The sequence below is a fragment of the Oncorhynchus keta genome, chromosome 8 (genome assembly GCF_023373465.1).
Source record: "Oncorhynchus keta strain PuntledgeMale-10-30-2019 chromosome 8, Oket_V2, whole genome shotgun sequence".
NCBI lineage: Eukaryota > Metazoa > Chordata > Actinopteri > Salmoniformes > Salmonidae > Oncorhynchus > Oncorhynchus keta.
Window position 1 is genome coordinate 6,792,865 of NC_068428.1, and position 24,363 is coordinate 6,817,227.

Genomic DNA, 24,363 nt, shown 5'->3' on the forward strand with positions numbered 1-24,363 from the left:
GTGCTGAGATAAGAAGAACAACAAGAGCGTTCTCTCCAGGAGGTGCGTCGCCGGTCACATAGTTCTGTCCGCTTCAGACACACATCTTTCTCCTTTTTCTTTTTTCCTGAGATTCTAACACAACCCCCCATTTCCATCTTCCTTGGGTGTGAATGCGTATATGTCAAAGCGATGTTGTTCTATGTTGTGTTTGTGGGCCTAATTTAAGATTTAGGAAAAGAGAGGGGCTATGAGACCGTGTTTGTTTGAAATGATTCAAATAAGTTGAATTTTTCTTGTCAGTTCTTCAAAACTGAGAGACTGAATTCAAATTGAAACCAAGACTTTGGTTAGTTTCCAAAACACGACCACAACCAAAATTTCAAGAGCTTAAATGTCAATGTTTCCTACAGGTTCTGCCTTGACAAAATTACATAGACTAGGTCTATAACTCTCACATAATTGAAGTGTCACGGCTGTCACTTGAAGTATCTGCGAACATTCTGTATTTAGCTGAAGTGTTCTGATGTTGAGGACAAAATGGAAGGCTTTGTGAATGTCTAGAAATCGGATCTACCCCCTTGCTTGACAGCTGCGGTCTGAAATAATGTTCATGAAGACATCAGTATTTGGCATTTGACTGGCATAAATGTACACGTACAATGCAGGGTCAAGAGAGCTTGTTCAGCCCTAGCACGTGATAACCAGGTTATAACCATGTCATAATAGCTGACATAACTTGGTCATAACACTGTCATGGCCCATGTATTTACACCTGTTGTGACATATATTGTGTTATTTTATGTCTGGTTATGACACCTACATAAGAGTGTCAAAACCCATATTTATTCTAATCATTTATTCCCTGACAATAACTTTCCTTTCGTTTGAAAGTTTGTTTCTTGTTGTTGTAATGAATTCTTTACAGTAGTTTTTCTTTCTCCATAATGTTCATAATCTCACTATGACCATCCAGTGTCACTTTACTTGAACTAAGAAAATACACTTTATGACACTGTCATGAAGCATTATGACCATCCTATGTCGCTTTACTTGGACTAAGACAATACACTTTATGACACTGTCATGAAGCATTATGACCATCCTGTGTCGCTTTACTTGGACTAAGACAATACACTTTATGACACTGTCATGAAGCATTATGACCATCCTGTGTCGCTTTACTTGGACTAAGACAATACACTTTATGACACTGTCATGAAGCATTATGACCATCCTGTGTCGCTTTACTTGGACTAAGACAATACACTTTATGACACTGTCATGAAGCATTATGACCATCCTGTGTCGCTTTACTTGGACTAAGACAATACACTTTATGACACTGTCATGAAGCATTATGACCATCCTGTGTCGCTTTACTTGGACTAAGACAATACACTTTATGACACTGTCATGAAGCATTATGACCATCCTGTGTCGCTTTACTTGGACTAAGACAATACACTTTATGACACTGTCATGAAGCATTATGACCATCCTGTGTCGCTTTACTTGGACTAAGACAATACACTTTATGACACTGTCAAGAAGCATTATGACCATCATAATCATATAAGCCAGATAGGCCTATCACGTACATGCCCTTATATCAGTCATCAGTCACATAGAGGGTGTCTTGTCCTGCTCCTGAAATCTGCTCCTGCATTCATCCCAGTCATCAGCAACAGAGCACTGGAGTAAATTCATGTCTGACATCAATGTGTGAACGATTACAATAATAATTTAACAAGGTCAGTAAAAAACATACTGTTGACAGGTAGGCTATGGTGTAAGGGAGTGTTTTGCCTTGTGTGGTTGGTTTTGTGGATTTAGCCACTCTTATGTAGGTGTCATAACCAGCCATAAATTCATTACCGGAGTTGGTTTTGTGAGTTTTGACACTCTTATGTAGGTGTCATAACCAGCCATAAATTAATTACCGGAGTTGGTTTTGTGAGTTTTGACACTCTTATGCAGGTGTCATAACCAGCCATAAATTCATTACCGGAGTTGGTTTTGTGAGTTTTGACACTCTTATGCAGGTGTCATAACCAGCCATAAATGCATTACCGGAGTTGGTTTTGTGAGTTTTGACACTCTTATGCAGGTGTCATAACCAGCCATAAATGAATGTTTGTAAACAATGGGATTGTAAACAAACACTGTATAGCCTCAAAACATGGTTAAAACTATAATGTTGATGTCATGGATGGTCAGTCCTTGCAACTGTTGATTTGATGATGGTTACATTTCTCATTTTTCAGCCGTTTGCCAATAACAGTGGTGGGGTGGTGCTTTGTTATTGTTTGAACTGCATACTGCCCCTTTAACTTCAGAAACAAACTGTTGACAACTGCTTTCAAATTCTATGACATTGTTACATGACACAATGTGTTTTTGCCCGGTAGGTAGTTTCACAAAACCAAAGTCCTGTGTTGCAGCCTCTACTTGAGGAGTGTTGTTTTGTACCACTGTTGATCTGGCATGATGCCAGGCAGCCAGGCAGTTCTGACAGAGCGAAATGAGAGGATTTACGCTTGGCACGCACCACGAAAAACAATGGCAAGTGCCTGCAACAGAAAGAGAATGTGTGTGTGTGTGCAAATGGGTGCGCGTGTGTATATCAGGATAAGGTACTTTGATGCGTGTATGTGAACTTTGAAGCTCTCTCTCTCTCTCTCTCTCTCTCTCTCTCTCTCTCTCTCTCTCTCTCTCTCTCTCTCTCTCCCTCTCTGTTTGGTGTCCATGTCGTTCCTGTCTCCTATCCTGCTACACACCACACCAGGGTCATAATTAGAGCTGTTGACAAGAAGTGCGGTATAATCTCGAGTCCCCTTCTCTTTCCTCCCTCTCTCTCCCCCATCTCCACCAGACATCTTATTCTTCACAGTCTGTGGAGGGTGAGCTGTCTTCTGCTCCTCCCCCGTCCACTATTATTCACACACGTGCACCTGTATATGCGTGGTGTTATGTCTCTCGGGGTTCATAACCACGGCTTTATAACAAGTCAATAGCGCTAGGAATTCAGGTCAACCATTTATCTGAAACGTGATCATCTCAAGACACATGTTACCCATGACACTCTGCGGCACAACTATGGTAGGTATGGAGGTGCAAATGATACAACCCTAATAGACAACACGTGGTATTGGATGAGTACATTTGTTATTGAAAACATGACCATGTACTACAGAAAGAATAGCTGAGATCTATACAAAGATTATACTACAAATTACTGCAATAAATGTTAGCATGTCATCTGAGTGTCAGTAATTAAGTCAGCCTGTCTCTTTGCCAGACATACATGGCCGTCTGTCCGTGTTTCCATAATGACAGTGTGAAGGCATGTGCATAGGTAGCTGGATGGAGCAACCGTGAAGTACTCACATGTTACATGAAGGGTTTTGGAAACATTCTTAGACTGATATTGTCACGATCGTTTAGAGATGGATTGGACCAAGGTGCAGCGTGGTAGGCGTACATCATACATTTATTCAGCGAACACCACGTAAAGTTTTGTGGCGCTAACACAGCAACTAACCAAAAACAAGATCCCACAACTAAAGGTCGAAAAAAGGCTGCCTAAGTATGATCCCCAATCAGAGACCACGACAGACAGCTGCCTTTGATTGGGAACCATACCCGACCAACAAAGAAATAGAAAAAACTAGAATGCCCACCCAAATCACACCCTGATCTAACCAAATAGAGAAATTAAAAAAGGCTCTCTCAGGTCAGGGCGTGACAGATATAGACATGAAATACCAAGTGTCTCCTCCTGTCTCCTCCTCCTTTGACAAAACATAATTGGAATGTGTTCAATAATGTGTCGTTGAAATCCTTAAGTCTACTGATGCACCCGGGTGTCAATCGAAGTAACGTAATAAACTATTTGGCATGGGCTGCATCTCAATCCATCGCCTATGTTGGTCTTCTCATGAAAACATCTATAGTATCCCAATGGTTTGGACTTCAAATTTATATGAACCAACTATGGAAAGAGGAGATTCTCACAAACAGGATGGTGTTCTCCTACATCGCCCACCAGTGTCACAGGACTCGTCTGAAGGTAACCAGTACCGGTTTGAAAAAATGAACGGAAGTATGGAGGTAGTTTTGTGCCAACGCCCAAGAAACATTTGTAAAAAAAATAAATAAATATACACTTCAAAACCTTAATCCTTCCGATAAAAATAATGTACTGTCTTTTTTTTGTTGCCATTTATGAAAGTTTTATTCAATATGTTTCTATGGGCTACAGTAGTAAAGACCAATTTCAATATTCTTTAAAAAATACATACAAATTATATACCTACAGGGGTCCTAAAATTCCAAATCAATTAGCTAAATGATCCATTGATATGACCATCTTAAAACAGTGTAAATCTGTGACACTCCATTTAGTGTGATATGTTACGTTATATGTTAGCTAAAATACTACAGTTGTCACCGACGCGACTCAAACACGCAATCTTTGGATTGCTAGATGTTGTGTGGATCACGCCCACCCGTCCTCTCTGACCAACCTCCCTACTTTCATTTCTGTCTAAAGTATACACCTTTAGTAGGTGTCATACGTCTTGGAGTTGCTCAGAAATACATATAGTATGTTTTGTATGGCTCTGAGGCCAGGCTGCAATGGAAAGTTCCTATATACAGTAGAGAGTGACTCTATTACATGCATAAGCAAAGACTCCCTTGGGGGGCCTCTGCAAATTGGCATTCTAAAGGGTTAACACTGTAATTTACACAGTTGCATATGTACCTGCCTCTGGACATTTCTCACAGGGCTGGACCAAAGACCTACCACCCCTTCTGTCACTATACAGCTGGTGAGTGGTGACAACGTAATTTAATTGAAGCAACGTGGAAACAGAGTTGATTCAACCAGTGTGTGCCCAGTGGGAAAGGTCCTATGTATTGTTTGTTAGGTGCTCCATCCTAGAGTCACTTTTATGACTGGTTTCAAGTGAAATATTTGAAACACTTGTCCACTCCTCTTGCTGTTAACTGTTTTATGGATGACTTCTGATGAAAATATGTTGCATTCTGGGTATCCCTATCGGTCATTGTCCCCTCCCTCTCTCTCTCCTTCACCTTATTTGTCTGTCTGTCTGTCTGTCTGTCTGTCTGTCTGTCTGTCTGTCTGTCTGTCTGTCTGTCTGTCTGTCTGTCTGTCTGTCTGTCTGTCTGTCTGTCTGTCTGTCTGTCTGTCTGTCTGTCTGTCTGTCTGTCTGTCTGTCTGTCTGTCTGTCTGTCTCTTGTAGTTATTTTTATTTCTCCTCATCCCATTCATCCTGAGGTTGAATGAAGAAATAACTCTCTAATGCTCTCTCTTTCTCCTTCCCTCCATCAGGTCTGTCTCTATGTCATCGTCCTCCTCCCTCCTGTCTAATCTGCTGTTGACAGGACAATAGTTATTATTGTTATTTCATTCTGAGAGGAATGCTGCTAGTGACGGAACGGCTTTGTTAAGGAGCACTGGTGATACCACCCACCCTGTTACTGGACTGGACTGACTGACGAAGACTGCCTGTGTGTGATCCTTATCTCATTAATAATCTACATAAGACATCTCCTACAGGTCCCCTCCACCCATTCACCATAACCCAAACGGACACTCTTGAACTTTAAATGCCACTTAAGGAAGTGCAGTTTAGTACCCTCAGGTGATACATGTCTCTGTCTCAGATGCTTTAAGACACTCCTTTCATTGTATTCCTCCTCATTACTGAGACGATGACAAATGTTGAGGCGGAAAATTGTGAAAGGACACACACTTAAAAGAACAAAAGTACATTCGAAATGAGTACACATACAAGTACACTCACAAGTACACACACACATATACAAAACACACACACACAACCAAACACAAAGATAAACATAACACTTTGACACATCCCATAGTGCATAAACAAAAAGATGGATGTCATCGGAAGTGGCAATCTGTCTGACAAATGCACACTGCTGTGGAGATCTCATTCATGTAGACTGAAATGGTCTCTGAGGAAACAGGAAAACATATCACTGTAGTTGAGTGTTGACACCGTCTATGAATAGTAATAGATTTTTCACTCTCTCTATCTCTATCATTCTCTCCTTGTCCCTAGCCCTCCCTCCCCCTTCTCTTTCTCTCTTGCTCACTCTCTCTCTCCGTTTCACCCTTTCTCTCTCTCTCTCTCTCTCTCATTCCCTCTCCCCTTCCTTCCTTCCTCCCAACCTATCTCTCTCCTTTTCTCGCTCTTTGCGTCTCAGAGCTTCAGCCCCATACCTCTCAGATTCCTGACATATTTCAAGGTAACCACTGAACAAACACCAGTAAACCTGATCAGCAGTCACACTCTGACGCGGAGGTAGACTCCCTTACAGTCACAGACAGACAGACTTCGCTCTAAATAACGTTACCGAGAAAAGGTGTGTGTGTGTGTGTGTGTGTGTGTGTGTGTATCAGACAGTGGGTGTCTTTATCATTGTGTGTGTGTGTGTGTGTCACCAATCCCTGACAGTATTTGATCGAGCTATGGATCTCTTCTTCATAACTCTCGATCATTAAAGGCCTCAGTTTCAGCAGGACTTGTTTCAATGTAGGTTTCTAACTAGGATGAGGGCCATAAACTGACTAGGATCCCGTGATTGCCGGAGTTTGGTTTTCTGTGATGAGTATACTGTTCAGGAATGGTTGTATACAATAAAAGGGGATTTTTACTGCAACTTAATGACAACATCAATGACATCATCAGGTGCCATAGTGTCTGTCTGCGTCTCTTTGTCTGTCACTCCCCCCCCCCCCTCTCTCTCTCTCTCTCTCTCTCTCTCTCTCTCTCTCTCTCTCTCTCTCTCTCTCTCTCTTTCTTCGGAAACCTTGAGTAGAGCTATTACACTTAGGTGAGGTCACATGTGCGTGCTCGAGTTTCTGTGTACAACTCCATCTCTCTCTCTCTCTCCCTCCTCTATCACTCCCCCTCTATCCCTCCCTCTTTCTCCCCCTCTCTCAGGGCCACTCAGACAGGCCAGGCCCATCACTTCCACCTGTCTCCAGTGTAACCTGCCCCAGTCATTACATCTGTCCCTGAGCCATGCCGTAAGTGCACATGTCAACGTGCAAATTACAGTAGAGCGGCACACGTTTGTTTTTCTTTAAAAGGGCGATATCCGTCACACGCAACTGATACACTCATCCTCTCTCACTCCCCTCCCTAGCTTTTCTGTTGACAGAGCCCAAAGGGAGAGAGTCTGAGAGACAAAAGAGAGAAAATAGAGACAAAGACGAGTGGAGGAATCTGGGTGGAGGTGTAGAGAGGGGAAAGGTATGAACATGCCCTCGGAGGGAAGTAATGATAGGACAGAAGGAGTGAGAGGAGTGATGCCTTTGTTCTTGATGCCAGTTTCTCTGGTCAGACACTGTGCAAATGTACCTGAGAGACCCCAATTATCACATGATCACAAACCACTCATTTACTTCCACCAGGGGACGAGGAATTATTTGTTGCCAAGACAGTCCGCTTTGTCCAGCTTTGTTCTCTTGTTAAGTTACTTACAGTTTAAGTCGGAAGTCTACATACACCTCAGCCAAAATACATTTAAATTCAGTTTTTCACAATTCCTGACATTTAATCCTAGTAAAAATTCCCTGTTTTAGGTCAGTTAATATCACCACTTTATTTTAAGAATGTGAAATGTCAGAATAATAGTAGAGAGAATGATTTATTTCATATTTTATTTATTTCATCATATTCCCAGTGGGTCAGAAGTTTACATACACTCAATTAGTATTTGGTAGCATTGCCTTTAAATTGTTTACCTTGGGTCAAACGTTTTGTGTAGCCTTCCACAAGCTTCACACAATAAGTTGGGTGAATTTTGGCCCATTCCTACTGACAGAGCTGTTGTAACTAAGTCAGGTTTGTAGGCCTCCTTGCTCGCACACGCCTTTTCAGGTCTGCCCACAAATGTTCTATAGGCTTGAGGTCAGGGCTTTGTGATGGCCACTCACAATACCTTGACTATGTTGTCCTTAAGCCATTTTGCCACAACTTTGGAAGTATACTTGGGGTCATTGTCCATTTGGAAGACCCATTTGCGACCAAGCTTTAACTTACTGACTGATGTCTTGAGATGTTTCTTCAATATACAGTGGGGCAAAAAAGTATTTAGTCAGCCACCAATTGTGCAAGTTCTCCCACTTACAAATATGAGAGAGGCCTGTAATTTTCATCATAGGTAAACTTAAACTATGACAGACAAAATGAGAAAAAAAATCCAGAAAATCACATTGTAGGATTTTTAATAAATTTATTTGCAAATTATGGTGGAAAATAAGTATTTGGTCACCTACAAACAAGCAAGATTTCTGGCTCTCACAGACCTGTAACTTCTTCTTTAAGAGGCTCCTCTGTCCTCCACTCATTACCTGTATTAATGGCACCTGTTTGAACTTGTTATCAGTATAAAAGAGACCTGTCCACAACCTCAAACAGTCACACTCCAAACTCCACTATGGCCAAGACCAAAGAGCTGTCAAAGGACACCAGAAACAAAACTTTAGACCTGCACCAGGCTGGGAAGACTGCATCTGCAATAGGTAAGCAGCTTGGTTTGAAGAAATCAACTGTGGGAGCAATTATTAGGAAATGGAAGACATACAAGACCACTGATAATCTCCCTCGATCTGGGGCTCCACGCAAGATCTCACTCCGTGGGGTCAAAATGATCACAAGAAAGGTGAGCAAAATTCCCAGAACCACACGGGGGGACCTAGTGAATGACCTGAAGAGAGCTGGGACCAAAGTAACAAAGCCTACAATCAGTTACACACTACGCCGCCAGGGACTCAAATCCTGCAGTGCAGTGAAGTTTGCTAGAGAGCATTTGGATGATCCAGAAGAAGATTGGGAGAATGTTTGAAGAACATATCAAGACTGTTTCAATGACAGCTTTTTTCCATCTACGTAACATTGCAAAAATCAGAAACTTTCTGTCCAAAAATATAAAAAAATGTATCCATGCTTTTGTCACTTCTAGGTTAGACTACTGCAATGCTCTACTTTCCGGCTACCCGGATAAAGCACTAAATAAACTTCAGTTAGTGCTGAATACGGCTGCTAGAATCCTGACTAGAACCAAAAAATTTGATCATATTACTCCAGCGCTAGCCTCCCTACACAGGCTTCCTGTCAAGGCAAGGGCTGATTTCAAGGTTTTACTGCTAACCTACAAAGCATTACATGGGCTTGCTCCTACCTATCTCTCTGATTTGGTCCTGCCGTACATACCTACACGTACGCTACGGTCACAAGACGCAGGCCTCCTAATTGTCCCTAGAATTTCTAAGCAAACAACTGGAGGCAGGGCTTTCTCCTATAGAGCTCCATTTTTATGGAATGGTCTGCCTACCCATGTGAGAGACGCAACCTTTAACTCTTTACTGAAGACTCATCTCTTCAGTGGGTCATATGATCGATTGTAGTCTGGCCCAGGAGTGTGAAGGTGAACGGAAAGGCTCTGGAGCAACGAACCACCCTTGCTGTCTCTGCCTGGCCGGATCCCCTCTTTCCACTGGGATTATCTGCCTCTAACCATATTACAGGGGCTGAGTCACTGGCTTACTAGGGCTCTTTCATACCGTCCCTAGGAGGGGTGCGTCACTTGAGTGAGTTGAGTCACTGATGTGATCTTCCTGTCTGGGTTGGCGCCCCCCCCCCCCTTGGGTAGTGCCGTGGCGGAGATCTTTGTGGGCTATACTTGGCCTTGTCTCAGGATGGTAATTTGGTGGTTGAAGATATCCCTCTAGTGGTGTGGGGGCTGTGCTTTGGCAAAGTGGGTGGGGTTATATCCTTCCTGTTTGGCCCTGTCCGGGGGTGTCATCGGATGGGGCCACAGTGTCTCCTGACCCCTCCTGTCTCAGCCTCCAGTATTTATGCTGCAGTAGTTTATGTGTCGGGGGGCTAGGGTTAGTTTGTTATATCTGGAGTACTTCTCCTGTCCTATCCGGTGTCCTGTGTGAATTTAAGTATGCTCTCTCTCTCTTTCTCTTTCTTTCTTTCTCTCTCTCTGAGGACCTGAGCCCGAAGACCATGCCTTAGGACTACCTGACATGATGACTCCTTGCTGTCCCCAGTCCACCTGGCCGTGCTGCTACTCCAGTTTCAACTGTTCTGCCTGTGATTAATATTATTTGACCATGCTGGTCATTTATGAACATTTAAATCTTGGCCATGTTCTGTTATAATCTCCACCTGGCACAGCCAGAAGAGGACTGGCCACCCCACATAGCCTGGTTCCTCTCTAGGTTTCTTTCTAGGTTTTGGCATTTCTAGGGAGTTTTTCCTAGCCACCGTGCTTCTACACCTGCATTGTTTGCTGTTTGGGGTTTTAGGCTGGGTTTCTGTATAGCACTTTGAGATATCAGCTGATGTACGAAGGGCTATATAAATACATTTGATTTGATTTTAATGTCATGTGGTCAGATGAAACGTTTTGGTAAAAACTCAACTCGTCGTGTTTGGAGGACAAAGAATGCTGAGTTGCATCTAAAGAGCACCATACCTACTGTGAAGCATTGGGGTGGAAACATCATGCTTTGGGGCTGTTTTTCTGCAAAGGGACCACAACGACTGATCCGTGTAAAGGAAAGAATGAATGGGGCCATGTATCGTGAGATTTTGAGTGAAAACCTCCTTCCATCAGCAAGGGCATTGAAGATGAAACGTGGCTGGGTCTTTCAGCATGACAATGATCCCAAACACACTGCCCGGGCAACGAAGGAGTGGCTACGTAAGAAGCATTTCAAGGTCCTGGAGTGGCCTAGCCAGTCTCCAGATCTCAACCCCATAGAAAATATTTGGAGGGAGTTGAAAGTCTGTGTTGCCCAGCAACAGCCCCAAAACATCACTGCTCTAGAGGAGATCTACATGGAGGAATGGGCCAAAATACCAGCAACAGTGTGTGAAAACCTTGTGAAGACTTACAGAAAATGTTTGACCTCTGTCATTGCCAACAAAGGGTATATAACAAAGTATTGAGAAACTTTTGTTACTGACTAAATACTTATTTTCCACCACAATTTGCAAATAAATTCAGGAAAAATCCTACAATGTGAATGTCTATTTTTTTTCTTCATTTTGTCTGTCATAGTTGAAGTGTACCTATGATGAAAATTACAGGCCTCTCTCATCTTTTTAAGTGTGAGAACTTGCACAATTGGTGGCTGACTAAATACTTTTTTGCCCCACTGTATCCAAATAATTTTATTTTATCTATATTGTGAAGTGCACTAGTCCCTCCTGCAGCAAAGCACCCCCACAACATGATGCTGCCACCCCCGTGCTTCATGGTTGGGATGGTGTTCTTCGACTTGCAGGCCTCCCCCTTTTTCCTCATAACATAACGATGGTCGTTATGGCCAAACAGTTCTATTTTTGTTTCATCAGACCAGAGGACATTTCTCCAAAAAGTAACATTTTTGTCCCCATCTGCAGCTGCAAACCGTAGTTTTGCTTTTTTTTTTTTTTTTTTTTTTTTTGAGCAGTGGCTTATTCCTTGCTGAGCAGCCTTTGAGGTTATGTCAATATAGGACTTGTTTTACTGTGGATATAGATAATTTTGTACCTGTTTCCTCCAGCATCTTCACAAGGTCCTTCACTGTTGTTCTGGCATTGTTCTGGATTTGCAATTTTCGCACCAAAGTACGTTCATCGCTAGAAGAGAAAGAATGCATCTCCTTCCTGAGTGGCATGACGGCGGAGTGATCCCATGGTGTTTATACTTGCGTTCTATTGTTTGTACAGATGAACGTGGTACCTTCAGGCATTTAGAAATTGCTCCCAAGGATGAACCAGACTTGTGGAGGTCAAAACATTTTCTTGGCTGATTTATGTTGATTTTCCCATGATGTCAAGCAAATAGGCATTAAGTTTGAAGGTAGGCCTTGAAATACACCCACAGGTACACCTCTAATTGACTCAAAGAGATGATGTCAATTAGCCTATCAAAAGCTTCTTAAGCCATGACATCATTTTCTGGAATTTTCCAAGCTGTTTAAAGGAACAGTCAACTTAGTGTATGTAAACTTCTGACCCACTGGAATTGTGATACAGTGAATTCTAAGTGAAATAATCTGTCTGTAAACAATTGTTGGAAAAATGACTTGTGTCATGTACAAAGTAGATGTCCTAACCGACTTGCCAAAACTATAGTTTGTTAAAACCTTTTATAACTAGGGGGCAGTATTTTCATTTTTGGATAAAAAACGTTCCATTTTAAACGGGATATTTTGTCACGACAAGATGCTCGACTATGCATATAATTGACAGCTTTGGATAGAAAACACTCTGATGTTTCCAAAACTGCAAAGATATTGTCTGTGAGTACAACAGAACTGATGTTACAGGCAAAACCCAGATTAAAATCCAATCAGGAAGTGCCGCATTTTTTGAAACTGCCTCATGCCAATGACTCCTTATATGGCTGTGAATGAGCTACGAATGAGCTTACGTTTTCTACGTATTCCCCAAGGTGTCTACAGCATTGTGACGTCTTTTTACGCATTTATGTTGAAGAATAGCCGTAAGGGACCACATTTAGCAAGTGGTCACATGATGGCTCCGGCAGAAAATCTTGCGTAAAGTACACAAGTAGCCATTTTTCCAATCGCTTCTTATGAGAAACCAATTGTCCCGACGGATATATTATCGAATATATATGTGAAAAACACCTTGATGATTGATTCTAAACAACGTTTGGATATTATGGAGCTAATTTGGAAAAAAGTTTGGCGTTGTAGTGACTGCATTTTCCGGTCGATTTCTCAGCCAAACGTGAAGAACAAACGGAGCTATTTCCCCTACAAAAATAATATTTTTGGAAAAAAGGAACATTTGCTATCTAACTGGGAGTCTCCTGAGTGAAAATATCCAAAGTTCTTCAAAGGTAAATGATTTAATTTGATTGCTTTTCTTATTGTCTTGAAAATGTTGCCTGATGCTAGCAGAGCCTAGCCATAGCATTATGCCATGATAAACTTACACAAATGCTTGTCTAGCGTTGCCTGTAAAGCATATTTAAAAAATCTGAGATGACAGTGTGATTAACAAAAGGCTAAGCTGTGTCTCAATATATTTCATTTGTGATTTTCATGAATAGGAACATTTTCTAGGAAGATTTATGTCCGCTGTGTTATGCTAATTAGTTTGAGGCTATGATTACGGATCCGGGGTGGGTAGTGTCAAGAAGTTTTAACAGGAAATTTGTGGAGTGTTTGAAAAACGAGTTTTAATGACTCCAACCTAAGTGTATGTAAACTTCCAACTTCAACTGTATAATTGAAACAACAAAAGAGCATCGGGAGTTTTGGTTTTAAATGAAGAGCTCTGCTTGCTAAAGTATTATGGGCAGCAGCTTTTATCGCACTTCCAGACCACTCAGCAGGATAGTGGGATGTCCAGATTGACAAATCATGATAGATGCATGGAAATGTAGATGGTAGATGTACAGCGACTTCAGAAAGTATTCACACACCTTGACATTTTTTCATCTTGTTGTGTTTCAGCCTGAATTTAAAATGGATTAAATTGAGATTGTGTGTCACTGGCTTACACACAATACCCCATAATGTCAAAGTCGAGTTATGTTTTTAGACATTTTTACAAATGATTTCCAAATTAAAATCTGAAATGTCTTGAGTCAATAAGTATTCAACCCCTTTGTTATGGCAAGCCTAAATAAGTTCAGGAGTAGAAATGTGTTTTAACAAGTCACATAATACGTTGAATGGACTCACTCTGTGTGCAATAATAATGTTTCGCAAATGACTACCTTGTCTCTGTACCCCACACTCAATCGAGCAGTGAATTTCAAACACAGATTCAACCGAAAAGATCAGGTTTATTGATAGGTTCAAATAAAAAAGCAAACATAAAATATCCATTTGAGCACGGTAAAGTTATTCATTCCACTTTGGTTCGTGTATCAATACACCCAGTCGCTGCAAAGATGCTGGCATCCTTCCTAACTCAGTTGCTGGAGATGAAGGAAACGACTCAGGGATTTCACCATGAGGCCAATGGTGACTTTAAAACAGTTACAGTTTAATGGCTGCATAGGAGAAAACTGAGGATGGGTCAACAACATTACAGTTACTCCACAATACTAACCTAAATGACTGAGTGAAAAGAAGGAAGCCTGTACATAATAATAAATATTCCAAAGCATGCATCCTGTTTGCAACAAGGCACTAAAGTAATACTGCATAAAATGTGGCAAAGCAATGAACTTTTAGCCCTGAATACAAGGTGTTATGTTTTGGGAAAATACAATACAAGACATTACTAAATACCACTGTCCATATTTTCACACATAGTGGTGGCTGCATCATGTTATGGGTATGCTTGTAATCATTAAGGACTGGGGAGTTTATCAGGATACAAAAGTAAGTGAATGCACAGGCAAAATCCAAGAGGAAAACCTGGTTCAGGCTGCTTTTGGAGATGAATTCACCTTTCAGTAGGACCATAACCTTAAAGACAAGGCCAAATCTACACTGGAGTTGCTTACCAAGATGACATTGAAGTTACCTGAGTGGCCTCGTTACAGTTTAGACTTAAATAGTCTTGAAAATCTATGGAAAGACTTGAAGATGGCTGTCTAACAATGATCAACAACCAACTTGACAGAGCTTGAAGAACTTTTAAATTAATAATGTGCGAATATTGTACAATTCAGATGTGAACAGCTCTTAGAGACTTACCCAGTGTCAAGCCTGCTCCCACTCTTCCCCCCTGGCTCTCGAGGGCACCAGGCTCTCCAGCATTGCGCACTCCTGCCATCATCATTATACACGTCACACACATCAGCGATTATTGGACTCACCTGGACTCAATCACCTCTGTCATTACCTTCCCTATATTTGTCTGGTTCCCCACTCTGTTCCCAGCTTCTACTTAAATTGTCGTTTGTCATTGTATACCCATGTGCTGAAGCTATTCCTGTTTTGTTCCATGTCTGTTCCGTATTGGGCTTGCCTCAGCAGGATCAACAGGAGCCGTCAGAGCCTCCAGTCAGCCAGGAGCCGCCAGAGCCGCCAGTCAGCCAGGATCCTCCAGAGCCGCCAGTCAGCCAGGATCCTCCAGAGCCGCCAGTCAGCCAGGATCCGCCAGAGCCGCCATTCAGCCAGGATCTGCCAGAGCCGCCAGTCAGCCAGGATCTGCCAGTCAGCCAGGATCTGCCAGAGCCGTCATTCAGCCAGGATCTGCCAGAGCCGCCATTCAGCCAGGATCTGCCAGAGCCGCCAGTCAGCCAGAATCTGCCAGAGCCGCCAGTCAGCCAGGATCTGCCAGAGTCGTCAGCCAGTCCGGAGCTGTCCCTCAGTCCCGAGCTGCCCCTCAGTCCCGAGCTGCCCCTCAGTCCCGAGCTGCCCCTCAGTCCAGTGGGGCCATTTAGAAGGGTCGCTGTGTTTAGGAGGCCACGGAGGCGGACAATGAGGCGGAGAAAGACTGTGTTGAAGTGGGGTCCACGTCCCGCGCCAGAGCCGCCACCGCGGACAGACGCCCACCCAGACCCTCCCCTATAGGTTAAGGTTTTGCGGCCGGAGTCCACACCTTTGGGGGGAGGGGGGGTACTGTCACGATCTGACCTTTATTTCCTTTGTTTTGTCATTACTTAGTATGGTCAGGGCGTGAGTTGGGGTGGGCAGTCTGTTTGTTTTTCTATGATTTTGGGATTTCACGGTCGTTATTTTGTTTATTTGGTTTTGTACAGTTTACTTCGTGTTTGTTGTCATCTATTAAATGATGCATTCATACCACGCTGCGCTTTGGTCCGATTCCTACGACGATCTAGCTATAGTTGAATTTTAACTTTTAGATTTGTATAGTTTTACCTCAGATTTTTATGATTAACCATGTAACAATGAGTTTAAGAAACTAAAACTTTATTATTGAATGAAACTGTTTCATGGAAATGTGCATATATAAATATTCATAACTGGCACGCGGATGGGTAGAAATGGTAGGATAAATTGTAAGCTTCTCCAGACTTGAAACTCATGAACGGCCTATGGTCTTTATTGTTACACCCATTTAAAATCTGTGCAAGAGCGTGCGCACACATAGGAGGTCCAGTGGAAAACGGACCTACCAATGGAAATCAAATGCCCAACTGATTTGTTCTGGTGCAAACGATCAATTGGGGTTCACTCTAAGCACTTTGATAAACATTGTAAATGTATGTGATTTAATCATAATCCCCCCCCCCCCAGAACCACATCTCTTTCAAGCTCTCTCTCTCTCTCTCTCCACTTTCTTAGAATGATACCTACACGTCTACTTTCCCTCCCCAGTATATGGAGCACATGCATTTCAAAACAAATCAGAACTGGTGCACTGAGAACTGATGGATTGACCAAAATAAAAACAGGGTCCACACAAAGTTATTTTATGCTATTTTCTTCAGAGGCAACAAGAGCAAAAACAAATGTTTTGTTTAAATAAACAAAATAGCATTAAAATAACTGATTTTGAGTGGACCCTTTAAAATGTAAATATACCTTAAGAATAATCACTTAACGCAAGCTAGGAATTTGATCAGCACATAAACTCAGCAAAAAAAGAAACGTTCCTTTTTAGGACCTGTCTTTCGAAGATAATTCGTAAATACCAAATGACAGATCTTAATTGTAAAGGGTTTAAACACTGCTTCCCATGCTTTTTCAATGAACCATAAACAATTCATGAACATGCACCTTTGGAACGGTTGTTAAGACACTAACAGCTTACAGACGGTAGGCAATTAAGGTCACAGTTATGAAAATGTAGGACACTAAAGAGGCCTTTCTACTGACTCTGAAAAACACCAAAAGAAAGATGCCCAGGGTCCCTGCTCATCTGCATGAACGTGCCTTAGGCATGCTGCAAGGAGGCATGAGGACTGCAGATGTGGCCAGGGCATTAAATTGCAATGTCCGTACAGTGAGACGCCTAAGACAGTGCTACAGGGAGACAGGACGAACAGCTGATTGTCCTCACAGTGGCAGACCACGTGTAACAACACCTGCTCAGGATCGGTACATCTGAACATCACACTTGTGGGACAGGTACAGGATGGCAACAACAACTGCCTGAGTTACACCAGGAACGCACAATCTCTCCATCAGTGCTCAGTGTCCGCAATAGGCTGGACTGAGAGCTCGTAGGTCTATTGTAAGGCAGGTCCTCACCAGACATCACCGGCAACAACGTTGCCTATGGGCACAAACCCACTGTCGCTGGACCAGACGGGACTGGAAAAAAGTGCTCTTCACTTTTTGTGTTTCTTTTTCACAGCATCATCGGACTGAGCTTGTTGTCATTGCAGGTAATCTCAATGCTGTGCGTTTCATGGAAGACATTCATGGAAGACTCCTCCCTCATGTGGTACCCTTCCTGCAGGCTAATCCTGACATGACCCTCCAGCATGACAATTACTGCTCGTTCTGTGCATGATTTCCTGCAAGACAGGAATGTCAGTGTTCTGCCATGGCCAGTGAAGAGGCCGGATCTCAATCCCATTGAGCACGTCTGGGACCTGTTGGATCGGAGGGTGAGGGCTAGGGCCAATCCCCCCAGAAATGTCCAGGAACTTGCAGGTGCCTTGGTGGAAGAGTGTGGTAACATCTCACAGCAAGAACTGGCAAATTTGGTGCAGTCTATGAGGAGGAGATTCACTGCAGTACTTAATGCAGCTGGTGGCCACACTGGTGGACTGTTACTTTTGATTTTGACCCCCCCTTTGTTCAGGGACACATTGTTCCATTTATGTTAGTCACATGTCTGTGGAACTTGTTCAGTTTATGTCTCAGTTGCTGAATCTTGATATGTTCATACAAATATTTACACGTGTTAAGTTTGCTGAAAATAAACGCAGTTGACAGTGAGAGGACGTTGTAGTCAGTACATTCTCTTTCTCTCTGTCTGTCTTTCAAACCAAAAGATAAAAGATAATTCTCCAAACTGACATCATTCCTTCCTTTCACTTACCTTCCCTGCAGCGTTTGTGAGTGCGTGCATGCGTGACCTCACAGGCAGTACCCATAAACAGGAGAGAAGCTTTCAAAGGAAGTCTTTCACCTGTGCAGTTGTGAAGTTTTGTTTACTATAATACTGTCCCTTTTCTGCTCACCTCCTTCAGCGGGTATGGCGTAAGATTGCAAGTAACCCGAGTGCCCCTCTTACCCTTTTCAACACGCTCAATTCTAACAATGACAAACTTCCCCTCGTCTCAGGACGAGAGGCAAGCAGTAATCCTTTCTTTCTTCTGAGAGAAATGTACGTCTGAAATTAATACTGTGTGCTATAGAAATGCAGTGCTGAAAAATAATAAGTGAAGTCAACACAAAACAATAACACTCTAAATTGCTCATGCCCAGAGTGGTGTAAGATGCTTTCAGCAACATTTAGGTCATATCATTATCCAACATGCCTGTCTATTTCACCTATATCTAATTATTGTCAGTCGGTATATCTCATTCGCACCAATGAGATCAGGAATCACTCAAATTGAGGCAAAAATGAGACAAACATATACAGATGATGACAACACACTTTACACTTCCTGCAATTTGCACACCAGTCATGGCGGGTCCTTTTCCTTGGGCACTGTAATTTCCTTGGCAGGCTCTTCAATGACATCCTGTTGTCAGTGAGTGTAGGCCTACATCTGAGGGGGACACGTTTCTTTGATAGACCTAGACATCACACAGGACAGTGAAGACAGACACTATTAGTCTGTCCTGAAATAATAACACCTGAATGGAGTGAAAACAGCAGGAAATTGTGGTATTTCTTTGGTCTCTTTTGTTAAAGAACCAGCAAGGTTCTGCTTTTCTTTTCTTAGTCAACCTTGTGTTCTTTTTCTTTGTGTTCTCGAACATAGTCCTGTGTCTTTGTGTTCTGGAACGTAGCACTTTTCTTTGTGTTCTGGAACGTAGCCCTGTTTCTTTGTGTTCTGGAACGTAGCCCTGTTTCTTTGTGTTCTGGAACGTAGCCCTGTGTCTTTGTGTTCTGGAACGTAGCACTGTTTCTTTGTGTTCTGGAATGTAGCCCTGTTTCTTTGTGTTCTGGAACGTAGCCCTGTTTCTTTGTGTTCTGGAACGTAGCCCTGTTTCTTTGTGTTCTGGAACGTAGCCCTGTTTCTTTGTGTTCTGGAACGTAGCCCTGTTTCTTTGTGTTCTGGAACGTAGCCCTGTTTCTTTGTGTTCTGGAACGTAGCCATTTACATTTACATTTAAGTCATTTAGCAGACGCTCTTATCCAGAGCGACTTACAAATTGGTGCATTCACCTTATGACATCCAGTGGAACAGCCACTTTACAATAGTGCATCTAAATCTTTTAAGGGGGGTGAGAAGGATTACTTTATCCTATCCTAGGTATTCCTTAAAGAGGTGGGGTTTCAGGTGTCTCCGGAAGGTGGTGATTGACTCCGCTGTCCTGGCGTCGTGAGGGAGTGTGTTCCACCATTGGGAGCCAGAGCAGCGAACAGTTTTGACTGGGCTGAGCGGGAACTGTACTTCCTCAGTGGTAGGGAGGCGAGCAGGCCAGAGGTGGATGAACGCAGTGCCCTTGTTTGGGTGTAGGGCCTGATCAGAGCCTGGAGGTACTGAGGTGCCGTTCCCCTCACAGCTCCGTAGGCAAGCACCATGGTCTTGTAGCGGATGCGAGCTTCAACTGGAAGCCAGTGGAGAGAGCGGAGGAGCGGGGTGACGTGAGAGAACTTGGGAAGGTTGAACACCAGACGGGCTGCGGCGTTCTGGATGAGTTGTAGGGGTTTAATGGCACAGGCAGGGAGCCCAGCCAACAGCGAGTTGCAGTAATCCAGACGGGAGATGACAAGTGCCTGGATTAGGACCTGCGCCGCTTCCTGTGTGAGGCAGGGTCGTACTCTGCGGATGTTGTAGAGCATGAACCTACAGGAACGGGCCACCGCCTTGATGTTAGTTGAGAACGACAGGGTGTTGTCCAGGATCACGCCAAGGTTCTTAGCGCTCTGGGAGGAGGACACAATGGAGTTGTCAACCGTGATGGCGAGATCATGGAACGGGCAGTCCTTCCCGGGAGGAAGAGCAGCTCCGTCTTGCCGAGGTTCAGCTTGAGGTGGTGATCTGTCATCCACACTGATATGTCTGCCAGACATGCAGAGATGCGATTCGCCACCTGGTCATCAGAAGGGGGAAAGGAGAAGATTAATTGTGTGTCGTCTGCATAGCAATGATAGGAGAGACCATGTGAGGTTATGACAGAGCCAAGTGACTTGGTGTATAGCGAGAATAGGAGAGGGCCTAGAACAGAGCCCTGGGGGACACCAGTGGTGAGAGCGCGTGGTGAGGAGACAGATTCTCGCCACGCCACCTGGTAGGAGCGACCTGTCAGGTAGGACGCAATCCAAGCGTGGGCCGCGCCGGAGATGCCCAACTCGGAGAGGGTGGAGAGGAGGATCTGATGGTTCACAGTATCGAAGGCAGCCGATAGGTCTAGAAGGATGAGAGCAGAGGAGAGAGAGTTAGCTTTAGCAGTGCGGAGCGCCTCCGTGATACAGAGAAGAGCAGTCTCAGTTGAATGACTAGTCTTGAAACCTGACTGATTTGGATCAAGAAGGTCATTCTGAGAGAGATAGCGGGAGAGCTGGCCAAGGACGGCATGTTCAAGAGTTTTGGAGAGAAAAGAAAGAAGGGATACTGGTCTGTAGTTGTTGACATCGGAGGGATCGAGTGTAGGTTTTTTCAGAAGGGGTGCAACTCTCGCTCTCTTGAAGACGGAAGGGACGTAGCCAGTGGTCAGGGATGAGTTGATGAGCGAGGTGAGGTAAGGGAGAAGGTCTCCAGGAAATGGTCTGGAGAAGAGAGGAGGGGATAGGGTCAAGCGGGCAGGTTGTTGGGCGGCCGGCCGTCACAAGACGCAAGATTTCATCTGGAGAGAGAGGGGAGAAAGAGGTCAGAGCACAGGGTAGGGCAGTGTGAGCAGAACCAGCGGTGTCGTTTGACTTAGCAAACGAGGATCGGATGTCGTCGACCTTCTTTTCAAAATGGTTGACGAAGTCATCTGCAGAGAGGGAGGAGGGGGGGAGGGGGAGGAGGATTCAGGAGGGAGGAGAAGGTAAGCCCTGTTTCTTTGTGTTCTGGAACGTAGCCCTGTTTCTTTGTGTTCTGGAACGTAGCCCTGTTTCTTTGTGTTCTGGAACGTAGCCCTGTGTCTTTGTGTTCTGGAACGTAGCCCTGTTTCTTTGCGTTCTGGAACGTAGCCCTGTTTCATTGTGTTCTGGAACGTAGCCCTGTTTCTTTGTGCTCTGGAACGTAGCCCTGTTTCTTTGTGTTCTGGAATGTAGCCCTGTCTTTCATTTCTGTTCATTGATTTCAACTGTGTTGGTTTCTCACCTGGTCTCATCAGCTCCCTATTTAGTTCTGTTCTTACTGTTGGTATGGTTGTGAGGTATTGTTTGTTTTTGACTGCCTCCCTGTGTTTGACCATTGCCTGCCTGTGATCACGATTCCTGGGCTTAATAAACAGGCTTAATTAAGGCTTAATAAACATCTGCCGCACTCTGCGAGGGAATCTGCACCTTTTTCTCCCTGAGTATTCATTGCAGCACTGATGTTATTGTTTGTCGGCTTGAGATCCCTCAAACAACTACTTTTAGAAGCAGCGGGATGATGACACTGGTTCTGCCATTTAATGGTTCCGCAAGGCGCAACAGAGGGTAGTGCATATGGCCCAGTTCGTCACTGGCACCAAGCTTCCTGCCATCCAGGACCTATATACCAGGCGGTTTCAGAGGAAGGCCCTAAAAATGGTCAAAGACTCCAGAGGCCCTAGTCATAGACTGTTCTCTCTGCTACCGCATGGAAAGACTATTTGCATTGACCCGTTTTTTTACGCTGCTGCTACTCGCTGTTTATTATCGATGCATAGTCCCTTTACCCCTACCTACATGTACAAATGACCTCAACTAACCCGTACCCCCGCACGACTCTGTACCAGTACCCCATGTATATATCCTCGTTGTTATTGTATTGTTACTTTTTATTTAAAAAAAATAGTCCCTTTATCCCTAACTACATGTACATTTTACCTCAATAACTTGTACCCCCGCACACTGACTCAGTACCGGTACCCCCTGTATATAGCCTCCTTATTGTTATGTTATTGTGTTACAATAGTACAATAATAATACAATCTTACAATAGTTTATTCGATTTTGTATTAATTTATTTTGCAAATATTCTAGTACTTTTTGAAAAATTCTGCATCGTTGGTTATGGACTTGCAAGTAAGCATTTCTCAGTAAGGTGTAAACCTGTTGTATTCGGTGCGTGTGACAAATACAATTTTATTTTATTTGCTATACAATTATTTATTGAGTTTTACAATGAACTTTTGGTCAACCTACATTATTTTGTGATCCTGTCACGGTCTGACCTTTATTTCCTTTGTTTTGCCCAGAGGCGCCGCCGGAGCCCCTCAGCCCCGAGCTGCCCCTCTGTCCCGAGCTGCCCCTCTGTCCCGAGCTGCCCCGCTGTCCAGTGGGGTCATTTAGAAGGGTTTCCATGGTTAGGAAGCCACGGAGGCGGACAATGAGGCGGACTAATACGATGGTGAAGTGGGGTCCGCGTCCCACGCCAGAGCCGCTACCGCGGACAGACGCCCACCCAGACCCTCCCCTATAGGTTAAGTTTTTGCGGCCGGAGTCCGCACCTTTGGCGGGGGGGGGGGGGTACTGTCACGTTCTGACCTTTATTTCCTTTGTTTTGTATTTATTTAGTATGGTCAGGGCGTGAGTTGGGTTGGCAGTCTATGTTTGTTTTTCTATGATTTGGGGATTTGTATGTTTCGGCCTAGTATGGTTCTCAATCAGAGGCAGGTGTCATTAGTTGTCTCTGATTGAGAATCATACTTAGGTAGCCTGGGTTGCACTGTTTGTTTGTGGGTGATTGTCTATGCTAGTTGCTTGTGTCAGCACAGGTCGCATTTATAGCTTCACGGTCATTATTGGTTTATTGTTTTTGTATTCAGTGTTCAGTACTTTCTTTAATTAAATATTCACCATGAACACATACCACGCCGCATTTTGGTCCTCTGATCCTTCTCGCCTCTCCTCTTCAGATGAAGAGGAGGAAGACCGTGACAGATCCGTTGACATTCATGTCATAAGATTAATTGTATTGTCCATCCGAGGACAGAAATGTGCCTTTTCTCTCAACTCACCAGTATTAGGATACAAGCATGTATGGTATAAGGTCAAGTTTAACTGGTAAGAATCTAAGAGCCATGCACAATATTGTTGTTGTAGCTAAAAGGAAAGAGGATACCAATGAATAAAAAACCTGACACAAGTTGGTGACTTAACCCGTTAACTCACCCACCACAATAGACCAGAGATTTATGTTCTAGCTGACCCACTGACCTTCTGCAGGGAAGAAGGCAGGTGGTCATCCCTCATCCAGCCACACAACAGACAGACAGGTGCTTCCTGTGAGGGTGTGTACAGGTCACTCTGTTGGTTTGGACAATGGAGACTGTGGCTACTCATTCAGAGTGATAGACACAACGACACACACACACATGCATGCATGTATACACATACACACTCTTTCTCTGACTAGCATACACACACAAATCATATACTCTCTCTTGGTGGTCCTTCTGTAGCACAGTTGGTAGAGCATGGCGCTTGTAACGCCAGGGTAGTGGGTTCGATTCCTGGGACCACCCATACGTAGAATGTATGCACACATGACTGTAAGTTGCTTTGGATAAAAGCGTCTGCTAAATGGCATATATTATATTATTATTATTATATTGTGCAGAGACACAAATCAAATCAAATCACACAAACCTACTGACACTGTTTCTTACAAGCACACTCTCCCTCTCACACACACACACACCACTCTGCTTAGGATACAGATGCAGGGAACAACAATAGCTCTGAACAACAATAGGTCTGTAACTGACTATCTAGAGTTGACATAAGCAAACAGGAAAAGATCCCCCTTTTGTAGAGGAGGGTATTCCTGACATGAGGTTATTTAGGGAAAGAGAGATAGGGGGTAGGGTGGAAGAGAGTAGGGTATAGGGGTTGTAACATCCCCAGGGGGTAATAACCAGCAAAACACCGCTTAGTAGGTTCGATTCCCGGGACCACCCATACGTAGAATGTATGCACACATGACTGTAAGTCGCTTTGGATAAAAGCGTCTGCTAAATGGCATATATAAGTATATAAGTATATATATATATATATATATAGTAGGTGAAGAAACTCGCAACGACCCAAAACGACCAACACAAACAATTCGGACACTTCCTGTCCATCGCTGACCAATCAGGAAGGACCAGAAAGCCAGCCCCCATAG